Source organism: Lonchura striata, chromosome 9 (assembly GCF_046129695.1).
Source record: "Lonchura striata isolate bLonStr1 chromosome 9, bLonStr1.mat, whole genome shotgun sequence".
Lineage (NCBI taxonomy): Eukaryota > Metazoa > Chordata > Aves > Passeriformes > Estrildidae > Lonchura > Lonchura striata.
Genome location: NC_134611.1, coordinates 8,667,741 through 8,695,005, shown reverse-complemented (window position 1 = coordinate 8,695,005; position 27,265 = coordinate 8,667,741). Strand labels below are relative to the sequence as shown.

Below are 27,265 nucleotides of genomic sequence, written 5' to 3'. Positions count from 1 at the left end.
GGCAGATGGATGTGAGCAGGAGCACTGCAGAACTGGCAGAGTCAGCACTTGATTGGATGCCATTTTTACAGCTGTTGGATGTTTGTGTTTGGGAAGGGAAAGCTGATTCCTGAGTTTAAGACAAGGATAATTCCAGTCCTCCCAGTGCCTCAAGACGGGAGTGATCAGGAGGGAGTCACAAAGCCTTTGAGATTTTGCACAGCTCTTAAGGTGGCAGACTGGGAGAAAGGCTCTTTTTCTTGGTAAATCTTTGGAGGGGAAAGCATGTAGGATATTTTAAAAATAGGTTTTGTTTAGGGAAAAACTTATTTGATCTCGAGTTTCACTGCAATTTTGATCATTCTCTCTGGCATCTGGTGCCCATTTAAAAGATACAAAGTAAGGAATCAGTTAAAAGCATGCACAAGCAAATGTGAAATTTGTGCTAGAACAGTGCACTTGGGGATTTTAATACAATAATTGACCCCTTCCTTGTTTGTCTGCCTAATGCTCACTTTGTTCTCTCTAGATCTCACATGATATTGAATTTACTGGCTAGAGAAGGGCTGCAGACTAGAGAAAACAGAAAAAATGCTGAGAAGGCAAAATAAGAGGTTAGTGAAAAAAAATCTTGTTTTCTCTGGGCAAACAGTACTTATTCTCTTTGTGATCAACACCAGACACTTTCCAGCAATGGTTTCTTGTTTTTCACTCCACCCTGAAAGAGTTCTTATAACCAGAACTATTGTTTCAGTGGCTTTACAGATTTGACAAAAAAAAATCCAGAGAGCCATACAATCCATGTCAGATAACAGTCAATCAGTGCTGAAAACCTGCCACCTCACAACTTCCCAGCTACCAAAGAGATTTACAGACAGTGGGGACAGACAAAAGCTCTCTTCCTCTTACTCTGTGTGTTTGTCGTGCTGCAGGCTTTTTATGTTTTCAAGGTAGATCTTAAATTTGTAATGGAAAAGGAAGCTGGTGAATATTTTGTGCCTGGCAGGCTGGGAGGGAGAAACGACTCCTGGGTGAATTGTTGTGCTCAATACAAAATAAATTATCTGTGCTGCAGAAGCCCCAGTGCTTCTCTGTGATGTGGGCACTGTGAAGCTTTCATGCTGCCACTAGAGTTGGAAATGTTTGTTCTTTGGCCCAGAAGATGCAAATTTTTGTGGCACCTGAGAATACAGAGTGCTGGTGCCATGTCTCAGAGCCAGGGTAGAGCTGGGGATGGACTTCACTGAACTGCTCTGAAAGAGGAAACAGGGACAAACCCCAAAGTTTCAGTGGGGTCATTTCAGTGGTGTCTTCTTGTCTCCACCCTTTGCTGGTGTCCCATTGCACCAGACTGTTCCCTCCCAGCTAGATCTGCCTTTTCTAGGCAAGACTGCTTCAGTCAAGGAATGCAAGATTTTGGTATTTCCTATTCTAACACTTGGACTAATGTTTATGTGTCTGGCCTCTGATTCAGTTCTGTGCTTCTCAGGTGCCAAGTAGCTATCTGGATCTTGTAACCAGGCTTTCCTTAGGCTGGCAGCACAAGTTCCCATCATGAGCTCATTCCTATCTATAGCTATGCAGCCTCTTTGTTTCTCAGCCTGTTGGTTTTACCTGTCCCCAGGAGCAAGAGTTGGGCAGAGGAAGGATTGCACAGCCAGGCCCAGATGCATTTGTGTGGCTGGGGAATCCCGAGTTCTGAGGTCTGATAATTAAGTGTTTCATTATGCCTGACACTGCGGTGGAGCCTGGAAAAATATGTGATGTGTGTTAGAGCACTTTCATGTGCTGGAGCACAGAACTCTGCTAGAAACTAACACTGGGGGAGAGCTGAGTCTGCTGTGTTGGATTAAACCTGGTTATAAAAGGTCTAAACCTTGTTCTGAAAGGATCCAGTGGGTCCTGAGTGAGGACAAGGGACAACTGATGGCAGCTTGTCCCACCACAGGCTGCTCCACCTGCAGCCTCTTCCTCAGGAACTTCCTCAGGAACTCAGAAAAGTGGAATGAGCTGAAAAAAGAACAGAACTATCCTTGGGGGAGCAGAAGAAGACAAAAGAGGATGCTGAGGAGGGCCAGAAAGTCCCAGGGAGCTGGAAGACTGTCAGAAGGAAAAGACATGACTGGAAGAGTCCTGAAGACTTAAATGCCGGAGGAGATTTTCTTTGCAGCTTTAGATGAACTGAAAGGCATTTGAGCATGGCTGGTTCCCTGTCAGCTCCTTATCACTGTATCCAGGCATCTCTCCAGAGCCTATCAGCAAAAAGAGATTTCTCCATGAATCATTTACACTGAGAAATTCTGCTGCAGTGACCATCTCTGCATGACACCCTTTGGTCCTGTGCAGCTCTACTGTTCTACATCACATCTGCCATCAAAATCTCTTTTGTCCTGAGCGAGACCCTGCTCATCACGATCAAAACAGTCTCATTCTAGAAAGAACAAAATTTAATTTTTTGAGAATTAAATGACAAACTGTTCCAGCAGAAGGAATTAAATCTTAGAAATGGAGTCAGGTTGTGCTGGAGTCAGTCACATCAGAATTGAATTTTCCCAAGTGCCATCTGGGTTTATGGGTTGTAGGAGAAAGAAAAGCCTTATATGATGCTGAGAATTCCCTGTCCAGGTGCCCATGTGTGGACAGGTGAGCTGGATAATCATTGTTAGATAAAAGCTAAAGGGTGTTCTGTGGTTGGAAGGAAACACTGTGCAGCTTTTCTTTTACACTAGTGGAAATAACTTCTGGTCTCTGCTTTTCTATTCAGCCTGACATTTATTGCTCACAAACAATGGAAATAGCTCACATTTAAAGTGCTTGCTCATCTTAAAACCAAGACCCAATCAAAAAGGAACTCTTTGAAAGAAGTTTTCAGCAATAATTTATTTCACTATAATATGAACAAGCTTGAACTGAAACTTTTATGACCTATGACTTGTCAGATTTTTCTTCACAGACCTTACCCTTTAGCACATTTTTCATGATAATACAAACCAATCTGTTTATTATTTTCAATTTAAAAAAGTAAAAAAAGTACTGCATCCTCATGAAAATTGCTTCATTGTTGGGCTGTTTGAGTGGTCAGTGTAATATATCATTGTTTGATCTGGCAGAACCATCTATTTATAAGCTAGTATGTGTCAAGCTATTTTTTTGGCAAAACTGGGAAGACACCTGGTTTAGTTTAGATTCCTCGCTATGTAATTCCAAACATCGCTCAGTCCTCTTGGATGGAAAACGTGGGCTGGGATCCAGACTTAGGAGTGCTGCTGTCATTCACAAGATGCTCAAGGGCCTCTGCTCTCAAGGTTCATGAGATCATAAATTCTTTTTTTTTCAATTTTTCTTTTTTTTTCATAGTACAAGTCTAGGCATGAGCCCAGTGCAGGGCACACATGAAATGTGAGCGAGGCGCAGTCAGCCCCGCCTGCTGTTTCAGAGTTGCCTGGATTGACCAACAGAGCAGCAGCAAGGCAGCCACTGCAGGTTTGCTGGTGAGATCAGGAGGAGTGGCTCACCTTTGCAGAGCTGACATAAAACTTGGGCAGGCAGCGCAATCCTGAGCCAATATTGGGAATAGAAATTAGAAACGCAGTAATTCTGCAGCTAAGTACATTTAAGGGAACTGGTGATTGATTTGCTGTTGAAAGGCACGATTCAATAGCAATGCAATAATGCCTTTACAGAGGTGTCTTTGTAGTTTGTTCGTTCCCCCTTGTTATATATGACATGTTATATATGACATTTTATATATGACATACTGTAGCAGTACTGTATTTTAATACAGTTCCCCTTTTGAGTCAGCTAGATCGTGTTATTAGAAAAGATGCAGGCTGTGCCTGTCACTGTTCCATGGTTGTAAAGCTTAGGAGCTTTATATTGATGGATTCATATTGATTTCAGCTGTAATTGGTTACAGATCTCATAAAGGGTGCTGGGATCATCACTGTCAAGTGATTGGTGTGATGAGAGTTGTAGTGTGCAGTACTCCGTGTGTGTTCAGCACTTCCATAAATGTAGTAGTAAAGATGAGGGAGAAGGCAAGCTGAGGGCCAGAGGAAGCAAGGAGGAGGAGGAGGAGAGAGGGAAAAGGAAGGCACAGACCCTGACCATAGACTGCTCCTGGTCAGACCCATGAAACTGGTCCTTTCTGTCCAGAAACATCGGAGCATTCAATCAGCACCAGGACCAGTCTTTAGCAGCCTTTGTTTTGCCTCTGTGGTGGATCTTCTGCCTTCTACCCGAGAAAGAGCCCTTTGCAAGGAGCTGACCAGTTGTCTAAATAGGCTCCAGCCCCTCTTGATTATTTTCTCTTCATCCTCCTGGTGAGGGACATAGGTGGTCTGGAAAACAGAGGCCAAGTGAAACTGTTCATGCCCAGAGCAGCTAAGCAAAACTATGCTTTGAGGCCAACTTATTTTTCATAATTTATCTTGTAATGTAAGCCAGTTCAGTAGTTTCAGGCAAACTTATTTAAAGCCTTAAAGGGCAAAGGACTTGTATATTTAACCACAGGCTAAGTCTGACTTAAGTACACTGAAGTCAGCAATGACTGTTACTTCAGTGGCTTCCTATGTCCTGTTAGGCAAAGTCCTTCTACTCCTGCAGCCCATCTTTAGACCCCTCAGTAATGCAACCTTGACAGTGCTCTGGAAGGAAGAAATGGAGCTTGGATGTGAGTGGTTATTTGTGATATCTGAACATTTATCAATGTAGTGAGTACCCCTGCATTGCCATTTCCAGCATGTGTGGGGCACTGAGTTATGTGCTGAGTGAAGAGTTGGTCACTCAACCCCAGCACTGACCTCAGCCAGCTTGCTGAGGGCTCAGAAAGGCTGTTGGGAGAAATGGCAAAGAGGAAAGGATGCCTGAAGTATTTCCCTTCTTGATTTCTCAGGGTTCCTTCAGGCTGGGTTTAACCAGCTTGCTGAGGTGCTCCACAGCCCAAAGTGTCCCGGAGATCCATGGTGCTGCTCTGCTCCCCAAGGCAGCCAGGGGGTCACAGCAGGGACAGACCACAAGAGTAAAACCTGATGAAGTGGGAGAGGTACACTTTAAACCTTCTTTTGCCCAGGGTTAAACCTTCTTTAATCCTCCTGTAGCCCTTCTAATCCACCTCTTCCAATTTCATACTAGAAGACAACTTAGGACGAGGGAAGGGGATTCTTCAGCTCTCCTGTTGAAGGTTCCAGGACCAGAAGGAACATTACTCCTGTCACAGAAGGTTGTTTTCCAATGGTCTTAAAACTCTGTGCATATTTTATTTTGTGTGCCTTTAATGCAAATTTCAGAAACTGTCAGGTTACATGGAGTTTGTGTCTTGTCTTCTTGGACTCTGATATCTGTAACACATCCAGCTTGAACTGTAGGTAGCTAAGTGGTTTGCTGGATCTGGCCCTAAATATTTCTGCTCAAAATATGAAGTGTCACCTTGCTGTTAATGGAGCATCTTCTCTGATAGGGCCATTATTTTTCTTAGCTGTCTACTACCAATTCCAGGCTATTTAAATAAAGTTACATGGATATGCATGGCAAATACATCCATTTAAAACCAGTCAGCAACTGTGCCAGCACAGCCTCTGATGGTTTTTGAATCTGAAAAGGTTTATAAGAACTGATAGAAGGTAAAAGAAAATATTATTATGAAGAGCCAGTAAAGGGACTACATTTTCTCCTTTTGTTTTAGAGATTCTTTCCTGTAGCTCATGCAGAAGGAGTGGGACAGGCCATCCCCACTAAATCATTCCTTTGAGCCTATGTTGGGTTTGAGAGAGAACAGAATGTTGTGGACTTGACCCATTTCATACTGACTCTGTGTGCAGCGAGAATTCAGTCCTTAGACAGGGGCACACTTTGACTTTTTCTTTTTCCTGTGCTAGTAGATCACTGTAGAAGCAGCATTTAACATCTACTTAAAAACAAACAAACAAAAAAACCCAAAAAACCCCCCAAAAAACAAAACAAAACAAAAAACCCTAGAAAAATTGTGAATATCCTCTATGGCTTTTAAACGCAATATTTAATTTTTAAAAACTTCTGTGTCCAGAACCTGGGACTATTGCAGACTTCAATAAATTAGCATTCCTTAATAAATGTGCCTTGAGCTGTTTCTTAGACTGTTGCCATTCTGTCCTTGGTGGACATAGATGTCCTTCCACTTCATGTAAGGAATGGCATTTTATTTCTTGTTTTGCCAGTTTTCAGGAACCCCAAGATCTTTGTTTCTGAACCTCAGAATTTTGAAATACTGTGTCACCTTTATCACTTTAGGATAAAGGTTGAAAACTTCTAACTTCTCAGAAAAACTGTGCTGGCACCTACCCAACAGTTAGAGAGAAGAGATTCAGAGTAATAGGGATATTAACTGAAGAGTTGCAACAGTTTTAAGAATGCCTTTTTACCCTGCAGTAAATTACACATCTTTGTTCTACTCCCTTAATAGTTCTGGATTCTCTGCTTCCTGTTGTACCTATCTGTTACAGTTAATGAACTCTTTTATATTTATCCTTAATTTCATAAGGGTAAAGAGGATGCAGGCTGTCGGAACAACTAAAATATTTTGTCTTCCATATCCTATATGGAATCCCAATACAGGATCCTTCCTGCTCCTGAATGTCTGTTTGCTGAGCCCTGACAGTGAACACTATTTCCAGTTCTGTACATCTCTTAGAAAAAAGTAGGGCCTGTTCCAGTGGTGAAGGCATACATTTATTTTATGAGTGTGTTACACAAAACACCACAAGCTAGTAGATTCTGATTTTTATTTGGTGGTAATCTTGATCAATAGCAGCTAAACCATTTACAGAAGAAAAATAAATGGAAAGAAAATTTCACATTTATATTCCAGCTGTGCAGAGGGATCTTGGGTTTTTCCCCATTCTCTCCTCCCAGAGCTTGTCAGCAGTAGGAATTCATAGTAATAAAAGCCAGACTTATTTCCAGTGCAGGTGTTTCTGGAGTGATTGTAATCTTTTTGATTAACTGCATCTGCAAGAGATCTCATCATTACAAGCAGAGCAGAAGTTATGAAGAAAGGTGCCCCTAAAGTAGTGAGCTGGCAATTAAAATAATATGATATGCTTTGGCACATGGGATTGGATGGGAATTTTGGAAACACATAAAGGTAGGTCTGAAGATGTCGTTATGCCACCAAAATCTTTGAAGCCTGCAGCAACATAATGGATTGGCAAAGGCAAAGGAGCCTGATGTGATTAGGTAGTGCTGAAACCCAACTTTTGGAGATTAAGCTGCATTACTAAGATCAGGGGCCCTTATCAAACTCAGTCCCAGCAGATTGCCCTAAGTTATCAGGGAAATGGCTGCAGAAAAATGCTGATTTTGTCAAAACAGCATTTCACTGTTTGTGGAAGTTCCTAGGATGACAGCCTTGGAGGCTGGGGCTTGGTTTCATCATGCCAAGTGGCAACATAAGGTTTGGGACCCTTACAAACTGAGTGGTCTCACTATGTATTTGGAACAACAAGATTTAATTGAAAGGGAAGTTGATTAACAGTTGCTAATCAAGGCCACATTTTCTTCTAGCCTCTCAGTTGGGGCATGCAAAATATTTATGAATGGTTGTCATTCCAAGCTGAGGTTTTAGAGAAAGCAGGGAAAATTTGCACAAGTAAAATGCATGTGCTGTAATGTGCCTGGAAGTTTTCATAGCCCTTACAACCACAGCCTAAGTAGGACTGTCACAAAAGGGTGGGACTGGGAAAGGTGGAACAGTCTGATGACAGCACTGTCCCTTTCTGCTCACCTCTGCTGCTGCTGGTATAACTTTTTCCAGAACTTTCTTGGTTGCCTGGACAGAGATTTCTTTCCCCTGATGCTCATCTTTACACTGATCCCTCCAGTCATAACAGGATATCATCCCTTACAGAAACCTTTTGGGGTGAGAAGTTACTTCATACATGCAGATCCAAAAATGGGTGCTTATCAGGATGTGCGTCAGGGCTTGAACCTCTGAGTGCCAGTCCAAACCCCTGTTTCTGATACAACCCATCCTGCTTTGTGGTGTAAAATCAGCTGGCACCTGGATGTGTGGCACAAAGAATTAAACTTTCTCAGCCAGGGGCATGGCAGTGCTTTGGCTTTCCCATCATTACTTGCAGAGATACAAATGAAAGGATTCAGTGTCCTGCAGCCATGACCCCAAGTCAAAAGGCTGTCTAAGTTGTTACTGGAGGAGATCCAGTCGTAGGAAGAAAAATTCTTGCCAAATCAGCTAGAGAAAGTTGACTGAAGTGTGTTTGAACAGACAGATTGTTCAACCATCTATGCAGCTGGCTCAGTAGAGGAAACAGTTATTCCTGGGTAATTGGAAGCAACTATGTGTATGTATGTATAAAAAATAATAATATATATTGAACAATCTTTCAAACTGTTACCGATTCTCTCAGTGAGGAGGCTGAATTCCAGGGGTAGTAGAGGGAAGAACTCAAACCTAGAAATTCAGGGTTGGTACCCTGAATAATAATACCCCAATAATCCCCTATTTTGTCATAGGAGTCTGTGACACCCAGCTGTCCCTATTCTGTCCTGCCTTAAAAAGCTGTATCAGATTTCCTCTGCCTCATCATATATTATCAAATAGGGAAGGCCTTTTGGTTTAGTGAACCTGGTTGCTAAATCCAGGATGGGATTTCATCAACAGCTGAACATCGATGCAGAACCACGGCGTGGACTTGCTAGCAAAACATTTCAAATTCCCCATTCGGCACTAATTTGCATTTCGGGGCTTGGCAGCAGCACCAGATTTTGTATTTTCTTTGGGACAGCACAAGAAAAAATTCTGTTCTTTTGAAGAATTTACCCTTCCCTGCCAACCTTCTCTGCTGGGCACATGGCAGGACACTGATGCTCTGGCTCTGGCTTCAGTGGGGACTGAAGGGTTAAACTGAGCCCCAAGCACTTGTTCTTCCAGAATACCCTGCACTCCTCACTCTCCAGGATTTATGGTCATCCAGTCACTTGTTTAAAAGATTATTGGAAAAATATGTAAATGAAAGTTAATAAATGTAGCAGAGTGGTGTAAAAGCAGACTTATTAGCAACAGGATGCAAGGCTCTGCACATGCTACATTTCTGTTGCTGGAAACACCATCAAAGAGCTTTCCAAGACTGCAAGGCCCAGATGGATTTCACATCTTTATGCACCAGCCCTGAGCCAAAGCTGAATTCACAGGTGAAGCTGACACCACAGCACATGGGGAGTTGTCTGGGTTGTGTGTGTGTCCCTCACCTCAGCTGCAGTTCTGGCTCCTGGGAGAAGTGGGGGAGGTCTCCTCAGAAAAGTGGTTTTGGATAGGGCAATAATAATAATAATAATAATAATAATAATAATAATAATAATAATAATAATTGGTGCAAGGGACAGATTTGCTTCTACATTGGGAATTTAATGAGGATTTGGCTTTAAAGCTGAAAATACACATCACAACTATTCTTTTTCCAGGCCCACTGGAACTTTTCCTCCTCTAGAAGTTAAACATCTTCTGCCAGCAGCCTGTGGGGCAGTGCATTAACCATGCTCTTTTCTTCCTTTGCTGGCAAAGAAGCTGTAGACTTAAATAGCAAAACACCAGTGCCACAAACCCCATCTGCTTTCAGCACCCACAGGAATCATGGCAAGGGTTTCTCTTGCCACCTGCCTGGGCAGCAGGACATGGAGCAGAAAGAGCAGAAACCCATTTTCCCCATAGGTTCTGCTGTCCCTATTACAGGCTCTGCTCTCCTGAGGGAGCAATCCTCCAACTGTGTAGCTGATGGAGAGATCTCACAGACACAATATTCCACACTGACAATCAAAGACAGGTCTGTGGGTATATTCAAGTTTTTGGGAAGAGGTCCGTATGGCAGAATTTGGGAGTTATTATTTCAGTGTTAAACAGTTAGGTGTACTTGAACTATACTCTGCAGAACCCCTCTTAGATCCCAAAACAGATGCTGTCAGCATACCAGACTGGATTCTGTAGCCTGGAGATGTAGCCAGAGGCCCCACTAAATTCCCTGTCTGTACTGGTGTTTGCTCTGCGCTTGCCCAAACACCCCAGATCCCTTCTGCATGGGGAGCAGAGTGTTTGGGCTGCTGCAGAACCCAGCCCTGCCCTGCTCTTTGTGCTGGGAAGGTGCCCCAGCCCTCCAGCAGGCTCTGTGCCCAGATCCACCAGTTCTCCAGGGATCCTGCTGTTCACATTCATCCTCTTGATCAGGAACCAGATAGGCGTGTTCAAGACACCTTAAATCCTGCCTTTGGAAACCTCAGACTGAGAGAGCCCTTACAAAAATAAGCCCTCAAACAATAACAACAAAACCAGCATGTGACTAAAAGCTGGAGTGAGGCACTGCCAGGATTTCTCTTGGCAACCCGTCACTCCAAGAATCTGCTTCTTGCCACACTTGTGCAAGGCACATTATTGAACATTTCCTGACTATTTGCCCAGGATGCTGTAAATGCTGTCCAAATAGCAGGGTCTTGCCTGCTGCTTTGATACATCTGGCTAAATTGCATTAAGCAGCACGCCAGAGGCTGATGGAGTCCCCACAGGACGTGCTCCGTCTGTCAGGCTCTCCAAAGAGCCCGGGTGATGAATGATAGTGCTAACATTAAACAGCCTGCCTGGGATGTTTTTCAAGTGTCCCTCCCCAGCAGCCTGCCTGCTGCCCTGTCTTCCAGGAGATAACCCAGCACAACAGAACATTACCTCATTAAACAAGCTGGCTCTAATTAAAAACAGACAGGGCATCACCTCCCCTGTGTTAGCCTGAAGGGTCCACTCTGCCCTTTAAATTCCACTTTGGAAGATTAATATCCATGCACGTTGTGAAGAGTGACATTCTTAGAAGCAGTCAGCTCAGAGCAAATGTTGGATGTGATGAAAGTGAGCATCAACAACAAAAATTGCAGTCATAGGGGCTTCAGATGTTTGTGCCATACCCTGAGAGAGTTACGTGGATGTGTGAGGGAGCTCTCCATCCCCAGCTTAGGAGAAATGGAGAGATGTGATTTTGTGCAAATCCCACATTAATACCAACCAGGCATATTGTTTAAACCCAGGTTCTCTATCACTACACTATACCTGTATAAATATATATAATGTATATCTATATAAATATATATATGTATATATTTTCACAGGAGACTCACAGCAGAACTTTCTACAAACATCCTGCCACGTCAGCTCCTCTGTTCCTCTCATTACTTCAAGTTTCAGGATAAAGAGAGGCCAGGTAAGAGATGCATTTGGCTGGCCCCTGAATGGATGGAAAGGAAAAGGGGAAAATGAATCATATCCATGAACTCAGAGCTCACTTTCCATGGCACTCAGGTTTTTCTTCCCTGATGGCTCTCTGGTTTATTTTAAGCCAAAGGTTTTAAGTTCAAAAATGACTTAATTTGGAATAATTTGAGGCAAGCCAGTAGCCTTATTTAAGTCAATTACTACTTAGTTTGGCTTTTATTCCTACAGAACATTTGACACAGAGCACTGCCATGATTTGTGCAGAATTCCCATTGCAGGAGTGGCCTGACACATTGAAAGTACTTTTTACTTCAGAATTTTACTGCTGCTACCTGACTGGCAAATCTAATCCTTGTTTGGATTGTGTGTTCAGTTAATATTGAAGTGGTCAGTGGCAGAGATGTGAATACCTATGGATTAACACTTCTTTCAGGTCCAGAAGCATCATGCTTTAAGAATAGCCTTTTTAAAGAATATTTGCTAACCTGAAACAGGTGCAATCCATTTGATTGGCAGTTTCACAGTTACTCAAATTACAGTTAAGTTACTATGATTTGTGTGCTTAACTTTTTTTTTCTTCCATTAATAAGATGATGCTTGAAGTCACAAAAAGCTGCCTTAGCAGCCAGTGAACTGGAAAATCAGCACAAAAGATGCATTTTAAATTGTCAAACATCATGTAAAAAGTCAAATGCAGTTACCTTTGGGGGGAAAAGCTCAACAGGGTTGTTTGGAGGAGCATGGCAGGGGAAAAAAGTAAATATCTATAGTAGGGGAAAAAAGCTTAAATATCTATAGTAATTTTTGATCTTAAACCCTTCAGTTTAAACTAAAGAGAGCCAGAGAGCCACCAGGGAAGAAAAATGGTGACTTAACTAGACCTAGTCTGTGACCTGAAGAAATGTCTGTCTGAAATGCAGGTGATGTAGGCATTAGTTTTAGGTCATGGTGCCACCTGCACTTTGGCAGTATTTCGTGAAAATTGCTGTACAAAAACCACGTACTTGGTCAAGGTGGGGGGACACATTGCAGCTTAATTAGCTGGTGTCTTGGACAAAACAGCCAGAACCACTCAGTATGGTCTGTAATTTCATCACACATTTAGTGGAAACAAGTACCCTGGAAGAAAGATTCTCATCCTCTGTGCCTGCCTCTCCCCCAGGAAATGTTTGGCTCAGAACCTAAGCAAGGGAATTGAGATTTAAAACTGAAACATCAGACTTAATGCTCACCTTAATGTGCACGTGGGAACAGGAGAATGGATTTAATGAGGGAGAAGCAGTTTGGATCCTTGCCCAAATTTTAGTCCCCAGTATCATGGCTTGAGAATGATCAGGTGCAATCAAAAAAAAAGGTTTCTTATTTCTGTGTTCTCCAATATCTATTTCCTGCCAGTGTTCAAAGTGAGACTGTCATGTACTCCAAGAATATCTGTTTTCTAGCAAGACCTAAAGTATCAGGGAGATATTATCCTGGTATCTTTTTATCAGGAGGTCATCACTCCAGTTATGGAAGGTCATTTGGGAGGGCAGGCAGCCGTAGCAAAGCTGGCAGACCCTTGAGCTGCTTCAGGCAGGAGTTTCAGCAAAATTTCACTGAGTTCTTGAACCTTACAGCTCCACATGGACTCCCACCCCTCCATTTATAGTGGTGTTCAGACTTGCAGTCAAGTTCTTTTAATTCATAAAGCATTCTTGTTGTTATGAGTATGATCTGGAACTCTTCATGATGCTTTCAAGTGTAACAGGTTTAAAAAACAAAACAAACCCAGGCAATAAATGGCTTTTTCAGTTTGCTCTTTGAATAGTCTGCAATAGTCATAAAATCAAAGAGGAAATCATAAAATCCAATATTCACACACGTTATTAACTAAGTGGAAATGGCTTTTAAAAACTCTCTACCTCCATCTGTGCTGTATCCTTGGGAGTTCCTTAAGGGCTCCCTTAAGGGATATAAGTGGCAAAAGTTGTGGTAGACTGGAGTAAACTTCTCTTCTTCACTGGCAAGACCCTCACCTCCATCCTAAAACTGACTTGTTCCATATTCTCACCATTTCACACAAGGAGGTAACTAACTTAAACTGCCACAAGGAGATAATTGCAAGTTAAACTGCTTGCTGCTGTGGAAGTTGCTAGAGGAGAATTTGCTGGTCTCAGAGTGTTTGAGCAGATCAGTTCATTTGGCCCAACAGAAATCACATGCTACGTGCCTGTCCCTTGGAAATATGTGCATCTAGTTTGCAAATTCACCTTGAGTTAATGGTAAGCTGTTGCTCTTCTCTTTCATTCTGCAGCCATAATAATCATGAAGCCATGACATGCCAATTCCTAAAACATCCTTTCTCCATTCTCAAAACTAGGTCACCTTCCACCATTTGACTGTCTTACATTCTAAAATTCAATGAAAATTTTTGATCAAGATGTTGTTTCTTCTTTGCTTCATCAACTCTAGGAGATGAGATTATTTTCTCAGTAATGGAATACAGTGCCAAAGGACATTCCTTCAGTGTGCCATTTTCCAAGCTGATGGCTAACACAGTGTTTTAGCAGCTCCTTTTTGTGCACAAGGAGGGGTGATGAGATGTAGAAGGATGGAACAAAGCAAATGTTGCCTGACAAACGTTTCCTGGGAGCAGGACGAGGAGGATGCTCCATCCTACAAAGAGGAGTATGGAAAGTCATAGCAGGCCATGTCATTCAGCTGTGTCCTGACAAAAACAGATGTTGGGCACACCCAACGTTCCAGTACACCAGGAGACAGTGCTTTCACAGCTCTCCCTCAGAGCTGCCTCTTGGCCATTTTTTCTTTTTTATTAATGCTTCTGTTAATACATTAAACTGCTAAGCAAGTTCCAAACTCTTAGGAATTCTGTACTAGCAAGGTTTCCAGAAGTCCTGTTTCTCTCCAAATGAGTGAACTCCACCTGAGCATCTGGCACCTCGTGCACTCGATGGGAGCTCAGGAACAGCCTTGGCCTGCGAAGCTGCATGGAGATGTTTGTCACTGCACCTCGTGGGCAAACTCCTGTAATCCACACTCCCTTCATGCAGAAACTGCTCCATCCCACCTAAGAAGCTTCTTTGAATGTAGTCATGTTCTGGTGTCAACTTCTTTGACGCCTTTAAACAATGTAAGACCTGCAAATGGAGTTGAGCAGAGAATGTTTATTTCCTTGGCAAAAAATTGTGAATCTCAAGCTTTTCCCCTGCTGGGAGTCATTACAAAACCAGAAACAGCTCACAATAGCCTGAACTTATTCCCCTGGGTAAAGCCCATCTTCCATCCTGGCCAGGCCTCACTCAGGATATTCTGAGTTGTCTTGGTATTTAGTAACAGATGCATTTCTGGAGAGTTTTAACAAAGATATTTTCCAGCAGAAGACATGTCAGAATGGTCCTAACCAGACTTTACAATAGAGCCAATCAGTCATAAGTTTTGGGAGGTTTGATGGTTAATTCCAACTTCCAGCTCTGCTGCAGGAAGAATTTCACACAGCTGGGATTGATTAAATAAGAAACTTGAGATGACACCATTGCAGGCCTAAACATTAATGGCAACAGATCTCTCTCCTCTCAACACCAAAGGTAAAAGTCAAAGTAGGCTTGGCTATGTCTTGCACATTTGCAGATCCAGGATGTGTCAGGCTGTACTGCACAAATCCCTGAGCACAGCCTCAGAGATGTTTTTTTTTTATTTACAGAATTAAATGGGCACCTCTCTCCCTCAGTGTCTCACTGGTGCTTAGATACCCTATTTAAACACCAGAATGTCAATTCCCACAATCCCCTTCCAAAGGGAAAAATACTCTAATTCCTCACAAGCCCTCTAGGACATAAACAGAGCACTAACCTTCAGATAGAAAAAGTTACTTTCCTAAGAGAGCTTTTCCAGAGAACGAAATAGTTCCTGACTGTAGACAGAGAATTTAGCCATATAAACTCACTTTGGGGTCTGTAGTACAGGATATGAACATAAATGGAAGATTAGAAATACGAGTTGAGAATAAAAGCTCTCCCTAAATCTCCCTTATTGTATAAGCTGCTATGAATTAAAACCCTTTCAGCCTGATTTTTAGTCGTCAACTTAATTATTCAGGAACATTTTCCAGACCAGTGTTTTTTACAAGTATTTTAACAACCTGCAAATCAGGAAACTGTAAATCAGAGAAATGAACTGAAATCAGCAATCACAAGGCAGGAGGCCCCTGGCTGAGGCTGTGGCAGTGAATAGTGGCAGCCCTGCTCCCTTGTTTGCCAACACTGGGAATGACTGCTGGGGACAGGATGGAGTTAAAATCCACCACAGCCTGGCACCTGACAAGGCTGAGAGAGTTTGACTGCAGTGCCCTGAGGCAGAACACACTCAAATCTGTGAAAGATGTGGCATTGCAACACTCTGGGTTTGTGTTCTCTCCTTTTTCCTCTCCAAGCAGGATGAACCTACAACTAAAACTCCTCTGCAAGTGTCCTCTTCCTTTCCCCAGAATGAAGCAGTTCTGCTTCACTTTCATACACCAAATTGAGGCAACAGGTTTATAAACCATATTTGCAGGGCAAACCATAAGTTTTAGTGCCAAAAAAGCACAGCTGTGTGTTTTCTAGAGGTGCACTCCATCATCAGCCTGGGTCAGCCTCACCTCAAGGCAAAATTCTGATCTCTATTCCATGTTGTAAGTATGGCATTAGTTTTGCTGTAAAGTTTTTTTTTTTTTTTGGTAGTCAAGTGAGAAAATTTATTCACAAGTATTGAATACTGAGGGATTCTTATTCAGCCTTTGCAGATATGGTTGAGTGGCAGCCCTTGGGTTCAGTGGTCAGCGACCTGTAAGGCAGATGTCTAGTCTTTGACAAAAGATTCATGTGCCAGAAACCAAAATCACAACTGGCATAGCAGAAAAGTGAGCTAGTGAGGTCCTTGCTCTGCTCTGTTCTTTCTGGGAGAGAAGTGATTAAGTTATTAGAAAAATCTCCTTTAAAGTATGGTACAATGAAAAAAAAAAAAAAACCAAGTAAAAATAAACAACAGTTTTATTTTTTCCTTACAAAAAATGTCAAAAGAGGACTGACATTGTTCCACTTACCCCAGAAAATGTAATTTAAACCTTGCAGAACCACTTATGTAGCCAGATACCTGGAGCTGCAATAGTGCTTACTCACACTTGGCTATAACCCCAGCCAGGAATGCATAAAAGGTGAGCTCCTGGAAAGTCCAGAAAAGGATGAGAGGAAGACAAATAGATTGTGAGTTTTACTCTCTTCTGAATGACAATATTTCTTCTATGATTCTGAGAAGAATATTTCTATTGTTTCTGAGAGTCTTTTCCCCCCACTTTTCATTCTTTCTCCAGAGTTCTCCTCAGGCTTTGCAAGTTTCTGTTGTAGCACAGAATAGGTCAGTGTTTTCTAAATCTAAATGGTGGCTTTCCTTGCTGAACTTCCTTCCATAAGGAAAATACATTGGGGTTACCAGGAGGGCTGGCAGCAATTTCCTAAACAGCCTTTTGAAAGTTAAAAAAAACAATTAAAAATAATAGCAAATAACAAACACAAAGATATTCTGTACTCCCATCTTCCTTGCACAGAAATGCTGGCAGCTACTGCAGGGAGCTGCAAAAATCATCATTATACTCCAGGCAGCTTGAAACCAAGTAATATGCATTCACAAAAGGTTTTCATTTTGGAGCTATTGTGCCTGGCCTGTTTGGGAGGAGGGGAGAAAGAGACCTATTGTCTCTTAAAAAGCAAAACAGTGGCCTGGTTTTAGCTGTGCAGGAATGGAGTGGTCTGTGTGCTATTACAGTCAAGACATCCCCTCTGCAGATCTCACTCCCTGCTCCACTGAGTTTGCAACTGGTTTGCCAAATCCCCACAGGGCAAGAGGCCTTGCACTCCAGCTGCTGGAGAAGGAATATCCCCCACTGCTCAGCATGATAGAAGAGTAATAAAAACATCATTTCTAATAGGAAAATGAGGCTTGCAGAAGCAAATGGAGGCTGGCTGACTTAACAGAGAAAGGGCTTTGAGAAGGACAAAGCCATCCTGAGCAAGCTTGGGGATGAAAACTTGAAAAGAACAAGTGTCCCAGAATCCCTCAAATGTAGGCAGATAGTGAACCTTTATAGGCATTTGTAATTGCAAATTGTATTGGCATTGTAATAGTACAGGCAGTGTAATTGTTGTCTAAAGTCCTGTTAAACTTTTAATAGACGCTACAACTCTTTATGAAAATGTTGTCTAGGATCTTTCTAGAAGAAAAAATACTTCTCTATTCAAGCAATTACTGCAACTTTTCTCAGCCTCTCTTTTGTTCCTGACTACTCTAAACAAAAACAACTTTTAAAGAAAACTACTGGTTGTAGGCACAAAGCATCCAAAGAATTTCAGCTCTGTCTTTGTCAAGTACTTAACATTGATCAAAACAGTGAACACAGACCTGTTGAATGACACTTTTATAAGTCAACTCTTCATTATGCAGCCTTGCTTTGGCACCCTTAAAAATATATAGGAAAGATTGTACCCACACTACAAACTCAATAATTATTTCATCATGGACTACCTTGCCCAAGCCTATTCATAGAAGCTCTCAACATGTTCCAGAGAAATGTTTCTGGAAGGGAAGAAATTCCCAGAGAGGGGAGAAAATGGGAATTTGTTGCCTGGGCTGGGAACAAAAACTCGAGGTGCTGATCCTGAAGCGCTCTCTCTGCAGTTGCCTCCTGCTCTTGAGCTGTCTCCAGGAGTTGTTCAGCATCCATGTGTTTCACCAGTGAATCTTTGGAATAACAACATCCTCAGTGGGCTTCTCCACCCTTATCTGTGCAGGAAGTCCCTTTGCAGGGAATTGCTGTTGGCAGGGAAAGTGTCAGCACAGCTCAGCCCATGAGATCACCCTGAGTTACCCCTTGGCTCTGCTGGGATCCCAGGCTGCCTTTTTGGAGGAGAGCAAGGAATTGCTCCCTTTCTATTGTTTTGGTACTATTAGGTCAGATAATAATCCTGCTTCATATCTTGATAAAAAGAGAGGAAGTATTCAAGGGGTCTTACCCAGTCTTTTTTAGGTGAAATACACAATTGAAAATCCTTGTTCTCGAGTTTTCCTCAGCATAAGGAACTCAGAGAGCTGTATTTTTAAAATGTTTTGGACATTTTGAGTGCACTGTCCTCTTGCAGTAAGTGCTGCTGTCCCAAAACTCAAGAAATAAGATGTGGCACCAACTATAAACAGAAGTGATTCAAACTAGTTTGTGAGCATCTCTGCTTACGTGAATTTAGTCCTAAAAGTATTTTTATAATTTAAAAGAGTTATTGCCTTTTCTCCACTTAAATAATCTCAGCTATACCTAAATATTGATCAAATAATTAAGGAACAAAGATGTTAATCCTTTGCATTTGTGCTCAGCTGTTTTCAATGAAGAACCTTAAGTGTAGCATCAGAACAATTTGGACTCCTGGGATGTGTAAGCACATGGTGTCTCTTTCCAAACAAGATTCACAGAAGTTGTCTCATTTGAAGCACCAGGACAGCAAAAAAATAATAATCCTATAAAGAAAAGGAAACAAACTGTAGGATTTCATATGTTTTTCATTGGTCAAAACATGATCGTACTAAGAAAATGGGCAGGTTGAAAACGAATGTTTTCAGCTTCTCAATGCTAGGATTAAACTCCTGTCTCTGAAACTGTAGGAATTTTTCCTGTGAAACAGCAACAGCTACTTCAGCAATGAACATTAAAGGATCTATTATGACACTGAAATGAACTGGTCTGCTTGCATTCAGCTGAGCACAATGGTATAGGCATGCCCTGGTTGTTCATTGTAATGGTGTTTCTAAACCCATATATATATATATATATAATATATGAATGTATAAAATATAGAAACGTATCAAGTGTTATGAAACATCCCCTCTCTTCCTTGTGAGATACACATGCAGACCTGTGCCTTTTCCACTGAAGGAAAATGAAGGAATCTGGGTGTATTTCTGGCATCCAAAGCGAACAATGTGAAAATATCTTTGGATCAAGGTTGGTGCTTTGTTGCTCCAGATTATTTCACGTTCAAACATTTTGTGAACCTTGCCTCAAACACTTTGCATCTCAGACTACATCCAGCCTGGCTGTCACAGACACTTGGCACCAAAGTCCTTGAAAATGCATTGCATATCCGTGATGTTCTGGAAGGTGCTTCTGTGACTGCAAGAACAATGTTGGTAGGAGAGATGGGGCTAGAAGTGTTTCTTAAGTCAGATATTTTGTAGGACAATGGGCAAATGAAGCTCAGTTAAACACTGGGAAGAACCTTCAAACAAACAAATCCCCAGCAAGTCAGTTCTATGGACAGAGGAGCTCAGGGAGAGGACAGGGAACTTCTGGGCTGATATGGCCAGAAAGCCTCCAAATTATATAAAATGGGGAAGTCTCTCACATTGCTTTGATTGTTTGAAAAATTAGTATCTCCAACTTATTCTTACAATACAGGAAAGAAGTGTTAAGACAAAGGACTGGACATTGCAAAAAGCCAGAGTACAAAATTCTCTTCAGAAATATACTGAGTTGAAAAGACTCAAAGGCATGAAATGGATAAAGTTTTTATCATGAGGGACAGGATTCAGAAGTTCTTGGTTTTGAAGCTATCAGTGAATCAGTGAATGTCTCTCTTTTTTTTTTTTTCCTCCTCTTTTTCCCAGAATAGTAGGATAACAGAGTTTGTTTTGTCCATAATGGTTTGTATGGACTTACATCAGAAACAGTAGCCTTCTGATGAAATTAAAACTGCATCCTATGTGGAATTTGTAAGAATTCTGTGTGACCTTCTGATGATAAATGCTAGAGATGAGCTAGTTCTGCAATATCTAACAGCTGTGAAAAGCAGTAGAACATTTGTAAGATTAGATGGAGCTGATGTCAGCCAGTCTGACACTTTTATTTACTCAAAGAACAAGGTGATATCCAAAGAGTCTTGAGACTGTTGCTCAGTGTATGACATCAGAAGCAAACAACACAACAAAATTCATGAGCCAATCAGACAAGACAAAATAATTGACATATCCAAAACCCACAGATGTTGCTGATCTTAGCTGAGATCAGGTCTGAGGTTTTAGAAACCTGTTGATAGTGAATGAGGTATTTTTTTTGAAACATAGAAAGGGAATTTGCCACTGAAACTTTTTGTATAGAGGCTGAGAGGGCTGTTGCAGAGACAATTGTTTGTCTCAGAATAAGGCACCTTATGCTGAAGATTACAATACAAGTGGAGGACGAGTTAAATGACACATCAGATAATAAAACACAATAGAGATGACAGGGGAGATGAGAGGGATTAATAATGTGAATGCACTTTACAAAAGTATCCATGTGTGGAGAAATGAGTGAGCAGGACTAAGGATCAAAGTAGAAATTACAGTGTAACTTTAAAGAAATAGAGAAAATACTGTGATCTCTTCAATAGTGAGGTGGAAAAAAGAGACACTGGCTGTAATCCAGAAAGCTCAGCTGTTTTGTAGAAATACCACATTTTGAGGAGCTTTGAGAGACAATTACAATTCTCAGGACCAATAAAGCACCAGGGGCTGATAGTGTTCCTGCTGCATTATTGAAAACAGGAGGGCCTACACAGACTCAAAGGCTTTTGAAGCTGATTTGGTTTGGAAGCTTGAATAAATTCCGAGTGAATATGCCCAATTCTCTAGAAGGGAGAAACCAGAATGGAAGAAATGTTGCAGTATTTTCCCTTCTTTGTACAGCCTAATATGCCCAAACTGCTTTATAAAAAAGCTGGTTTTGTTCACAGAGAGGAGAGACTTCATCCATTAAGAGCTCAGGAGAGAACAGGAATGTGATCAGGATATATATATATATTTACATATTTATTTATTTGTTTGTTTGTTTATTTATCTGAGTGTATGTTTGCTCTCTAGCTTTTAAGGAGCTTTAATAAATCTTGTGTATTTGTCACAAATTGACTTCCAGCAGAAAAAGAGTCTGGCACACCTTGAAAATCTAATTAGAAAGGTGCAAATATGAATTGATTGTAATGGCAAACATTGCACATTCTGCTTTATTTGACCTCAGTAAAGGGTTAAGTCAGAGAGATGTTCAAGTATTATTCCTGTAACCTTTCATATGACTGGGTGGGATTAATGCATTCATTGTTACATTCTCAGAATGGTGTGAATTTGAATGGTTTACATTTCCTTTTTGACCATTGTGGTGAGTTAACTGTCATGAGAGAGAAGAAATACAGTTCAGAAGAGAGTTGTAGACCAGAAGGTACTGCAAATAAAAAACCAAACTCCAAACAGTGCTTAAATTTGAAGGAAATAAAGCCCAGTTTATTAGCTTAAGATCACCTTGGGAATGCCTTTCTGGGAGTCAGTAAATACTCTAGATTATGTTGATGTTAAAGGGTTTGAACACCTCAGAGGAAACTAAGGCTTGTTAAGAGTGACAATGATGTTATTTTTTCTGCAGGTAACATTTAGGTCCAAAAGAGTTAGAGAGACCAGTTAGAGTTAGCTTCAAGTTGTTGGATCTCTACTTAGATGGAAGAATTGTCACTAAATAGCTTAACAAAGCCCTGGGAGAGGTTTTTTGAGAATGTAGGGGAAAATGTGTGGAGAAGATTTAATAAAGATGAGCTTGAAGTCTGTAAAGAACCTATTATAGTAAAGGTAATGAAATCCCTGGCCAGTGTGTTGGCAGAGCCAGCATTTAGGATGATGGAAGACAGAACAGCCAAACATTTCTTGAAAGGCTGTTCTCATGGTATTTGACCTGGGTGCTGATCAAAGAGGCAGCATGACTGAGCATGACCAAGGGCCCTTAATGTGAATTAGTAACAATGGAGAAAAAAATGCCCTAATGGAAAAAAAATAATGCCCTTGACAGTCTTAGCAAACTATGGAAAGAGCCAGGGAATTTTTGGGCCTGTAGAGCTAGTAAATAAGTAACTAGCCCTGCATTAAAAGCTGGATGTCATAACAGGGTTTCTATAATGGCAAATATAATGCAGCTAAAGAGCAATGGGAATTTTGCATGGAGTAGGTCAGAAGGTAGACCTGACCCAAATATTAGACATCAATGAAGGAGAGAAAATGAGAGCAAATCTGCTTGGGAAGATCTAAAAGAGTTATAACTGTTGAACCAAGAACTGTGAAAGGAAGCAATTTGGCTGGAAGGATTCTGATCACTGCAGCTTTGGTTTTCATGTGAATTCTTACATAAAAAATTGTCTCAGCTGGAGATAAAGAGCTGTAAATGCACCACACTGGGGTAATTCTGATATGACTGTTTGACCTTTATCTGTTTCTTCACTCACATTTGTATTCTAACCTTCTCAACTGCTAGCACAATATTTTTATGACTTGGACTTACTCTTTATGCAGTTCACTTGTAGGAGCACTTCTGTCCTTAGCTAGCCTGAAAATTGCAGGGATTCTGGGATGCGAGCCAAAGTTCTCTGAAGCTCCTGGAAACACTTGTGGATGAGGCTCTGTCATGTGGCTGTTTGTCAGGTCTGAAGGTATTCACGATCTTCTGCCACGTTCAGACTTTAGATGCTGACCTAGATTGGTAGGACTGACCCCTTTATATTTTCACTTTCTCAAACCTTTTTATTCTACATTGGTGTGCAATCAAACCAACATTAAGTAATTGTTTGGTGTCCTGAGACTATGTGTGATTACATCTTGGGGGAGATAATGGAGACATTTTCCAACTCCAGAAATACTTTGGGTTAAATTCCTTGACGTGCTGTGATTGTGTAGGTAAGTCATCCTTTCCAGAACCCTTGCCAGGCAAAAAAAAAACCCAAAAAACCAAAAAAACCCCCCCAAAAACAAAACAACAAACCCCAAACCCCTTATCACATGTATTTATGTATTTATTACACATGTATGAATTATGTACAGATACAAGAACTTTCATACCTGCACAAAAAGCTCAGCTCACTGCACTGTGATTTCCCAAAGCTTATTGCATTGTGATTGCCCTCTCAGCTCACCCTGGCTCTTTGCTCAAGCTCTGTCCCAGCCCCTCCTGCAGTGACTTTTCAGCTCAGAACTTTTCTCCAAATCCCACTTCCTCTTCATGGATTTAAAGGACAAGTTGTTCTCCCTCCAGTGGCTTTTGTTCCCATGACTCTTTCTCAGACTTTTGCATTAGCCATTAGTATCCTGCTGCCCCTGATAGCTCATTGAACTTGGTCTTGAATCAATGGTCTTGTTTTGAGCCGATTAGGAAAGATTTCCTTTCCTTTATCAAAGCTAAACAAAAACAAGGAAATTAAATTAAATACAAAACTGTGTTGGAATAACAGTAGGGCTGAGACTTGAGGCAGGAAGCTCAAAGATAAGGCTGATGATGTGCCCAGAAGTGCTGCAGGAATGAAGGCCAGAATGTCAGCCACGATCCAGCATTTTTGTGGGGTTCCATCAGCTGTCTACCAGAGCAGTGACTGCCTGGAGTAAGAAAATAGCATCCCTGGACTGGGCTGGGAGGGAGGGGATGTGTAATTTCCCCCTGTGCTGTTCACCAACCCTCTCTGCAGTCTGGGAGCTGATACCTCAATGCACTGAGGGCAGTGTGTGCTCTGGGAGCAAAGGAGAGGAGCCACAGACAGGACGTCTCAAAGGGCCTCTCATCACTGTCCTCAGACTGTCCATCCCTTGTGAATTGATGAGAGAATTTCTCTTGAGCATTTCAGCCTGCTTCTAGGGTAAGAAACATTGCTAAACTGAGCATCCTTTTCTAATGTTGATCAACAGCTTTATTGCTCATCCTTCTCTGATACTTCTTTTTGTAGCCTTATACAGGGCTGTAAAATATCCAGGGCAAATATCCATTTATTCTATCCTTCTCTCAGTTCCCTTGATGAGAACTGAAAACTGTGTCTACATCTGATGCTAAAGGAGTTGGATTATTGCTCTGCTGGAAAACATCATGTTAGTAACTCGAGTATATTTACTTGACTTCAGCTGGAAATCAGTTATGAAGTGTCCATCCATCCTGCTTCTTATGGAGATTGTTCACACTTCCCCTCCATGCTGGTGTCTGATGAAATGATAGAGAAATAACTGGGTGTGATGGCTTTAAATATAATGAACTGCCCCATAGTTTCACTTCCTACAATTTCTGTCCTAAGTAGGAGATATGATGCTCATATTCTCATCAGCAGACTGAGAGCCAAGTTTAAAGCTGAAGAAGGTCCAAGAAAGTAAAGCTCTTCACTCTGCTAGCAGGTACTTGGGCATAGAAACACAGGGGAAGGCAGGAGGAGTGAGAAATGCAGAGTAAGAACTGCAGATCCTTTGAACTTCCACCTGTTTTCTAAGATGTGGTAAATCTTCCTTTTTAAAACACGAGTCTCTCCATCGTTCTTAATTTATGTGATCTCATTTCAATTGCACTGATTCTAAATATTTATTTGGCTATTTATTTTTAAATAATGTATTTCTAATTCTCTCAAGAAAGAGAACATTCAATTAAAATTCAAGGCAGGGCCCTCTGTTGGATCACTGCTGACAGAGAGCTGTAAGGACAAAAAACCCACAGCTCAGGTAATAAAGATGAAAGGAGCTCAAAACATGAACTAACTTCTTCACTTGCTGTAATTCAGTGTGGTTTGTTTCTTTCAGATTAATTGAACACTGTCAACTTCCAGTCATTTTTATCAGGAGGTATTGCAGATAATCTTTTTCTCAATTAACCATTTTGGCAAAATATCTGAGGGGGTACTACAGACAGTTTCATACCTCATACAAATGATCTATAATAATTTAAAATGTAATGTTGCTGGACTGCTGGCTGGTCAAAATATGCTGGGGTAAATTTGGAGAATAGATGTCCCCATCCAGCAAAGTTCAGCACCCTGGAAGTGGTCACAGGACTTAAAACTTCTGCAGCTGAGAGCAGAGTGTCAGGGCTCAGCCCTGCAAGTGCTGACTGTGCCCAAAACCAGCCCTGCTTGGAGCTCTGACACCTCCCTGTGCAGAGCAGGTGTTGGCAGGAGCTGGAGGTTCTTTGCCCCTGTTATCTGTGGCTGTTATCAGGTGAAGCCCCTGCCAGAAGGATGGAGAGTATAAAAGAACACATTCCAGTGACCCCTAAATTATAAAGATGCCTCAAGCTCGGGACCACCTGGAAGATGATGTTAGGAGGGAAACAGAGATGACTGATGGATTTCTCCTTTTTTAGTGTCCTGATTGCTGTTGTCACTCCAAATGCCAGCCCTTCACAGCCTTATCCTCTCCATCTCAGCATCAGTTTAACAGCATGGATGGCTTCCTTTGCCTGTGGCTATTTAGGACTCATCCATCTGGAAAGACCTGCCACAATGCATGTGAGAACTCACCTGGGCAGGAAGCAATACCAGGCACTTTGCCTTAATGATTGACAGAATCCCTGTGATCACAGCAACACAAGCTGATATCCTGTGTGCTTTTCTGTCCTACCCCCGACTGGGGTACATCCTGTGTGTTTGTATTTGCTGTTTTCTGCCTTCACTGGAACAGAGGAGAGAGTTGTAAAAACTCTGTTTTGATTGATTCCTCTCCCTGTGTAAACTGCTGTCTTTTCCTTCGTGGTATTTGTCCACAAAAGATCTTCTGAAGCTGAAGGATAGGTGTGTTTTTCAGAAGATAAGAACACCTTGTTTTTCTTTGTTTTCCCTGACTCCAGTGCTGGAAGAGAGGTCCCTGATCTTTCTCCCTGATCTTTCTCTCCCTGGTGCTCCTTCTCTCAATATCAGATTTCCTTGGCATGATTTGAAATTCCCTTTTATAGTTTTTTTTTTTGTTTGTTTGTTTTTTTTTTTAGTTTTTATTCACCTTTTTATGCACACAATGTAAAGAAGACACCAAAGAGGAGACCAGCAGCAGAACTACCCAGTGGAGAAGTGGAGATGACTGACCCAAACAAAAATTGTGCTCCTTCCTCTGGCACAGGAAAAAAAAGAGAAAAGGAATCACATGGGAAGTATCTCAAAGCAAAACCATTGAGAATTTATGAATTAGATTCTCCAGAATACTCTTGCTGCGAGTTGGTGACCAATAAAGCTCTTTAAACAGCAGTATCATGTGACAAGTGCAGAGTCTGAGACTGTTCCCCATTTGGTTTTGGTTATTTAATACAACAGAAAGCTCTTCAATGAAAGACCTTAAGGAAGAACATATTGTTGATCTGAAAAAGCCAATAAACAACTGGCAGCCATGCATGGTATTTTCATGCTAAACCAAGATAAAAAGATTCCCGCCCCGTTCTCCCCCATGCCCCCTTGTTTCTTTTTGGGATAATGTGAACATATGTTTTTGTCCCCATGAAAGGGACATTATTTTGATCAAGGCTTTGGCATGTCCAGCGAGCCTAAAGCAATTTTTGCATTTGCAAATAACAAAAATAATTTTTTTTAAGATTGGCAGTCTCCCACCCTCGCATGGAGCAAACCACCTCACAGCTTTGACTGTGACACACAGGCCAGTGAGCCACAGGGAGTCTGCACAGCACTGCTGAAACCTGATTGTCTCCTCAAAAAGAGTTTTGTAACCAAAGCAATGGCTCTCCTCCTCCACAGTCACATCCAGGAAGCTCTCATGCTTCACACCAAATAATAATTAGCCTGCCACGGCCTTTGTGACACTTGAAAATGTCTGTACCAGTACCTAAAGACTCATCACCAACTTTCCTTTATTTCCAATTAAAATAAACATGTATTAAGTAAATATTCACTGTCAGGTTCGAAATGGGAATTACTGCTGTGAGCTGTTTGTCAGGCCTTGTTCTGGGACGTGTTGCTTATGATCTGCCCGGGTGTTTGTTACATTTGCCCCTGTAAGAGTGTTTGGATATTTCATCAATCATGCATGCAAGTTCCTTTGTCGTCTTTTGAAGGAGTGATGTGGTTTCATTTATAAAAAACATGTTGAGAACATGCTTCCTTTTAAAAAGTGAAACCTCTTCTTAGCAGTGCTTCATCTGGAAGTGGCAGGGACAGAAAACAACTTTAGCTTGTCTTGGGGATGATTTTTCTACTCCGTAAAGTTTTTCAGTTC

General features: G+C 41.5%; 1 long non-coding RNA gene across 1 annotated transcript; it reads left to right on the top strand.

The window, feature by feature from the left end:
• On the top strand, window positions 1-26,089 carry LOC110477319 (uncharacterized). The gene is made up of 4 exons (XR_002466573.2): window positions 1-40; window positions 509-593; window positions 11,119-11,210; window positions 26,034-26,089. It is a non-coding gene; the product is annotated as an uncharacterized LOC110477319 (long non-coding RNA).
• The last annotated feature ends 1,176 nt before the right edge of the window (window positions 26,090-27,265 follow it).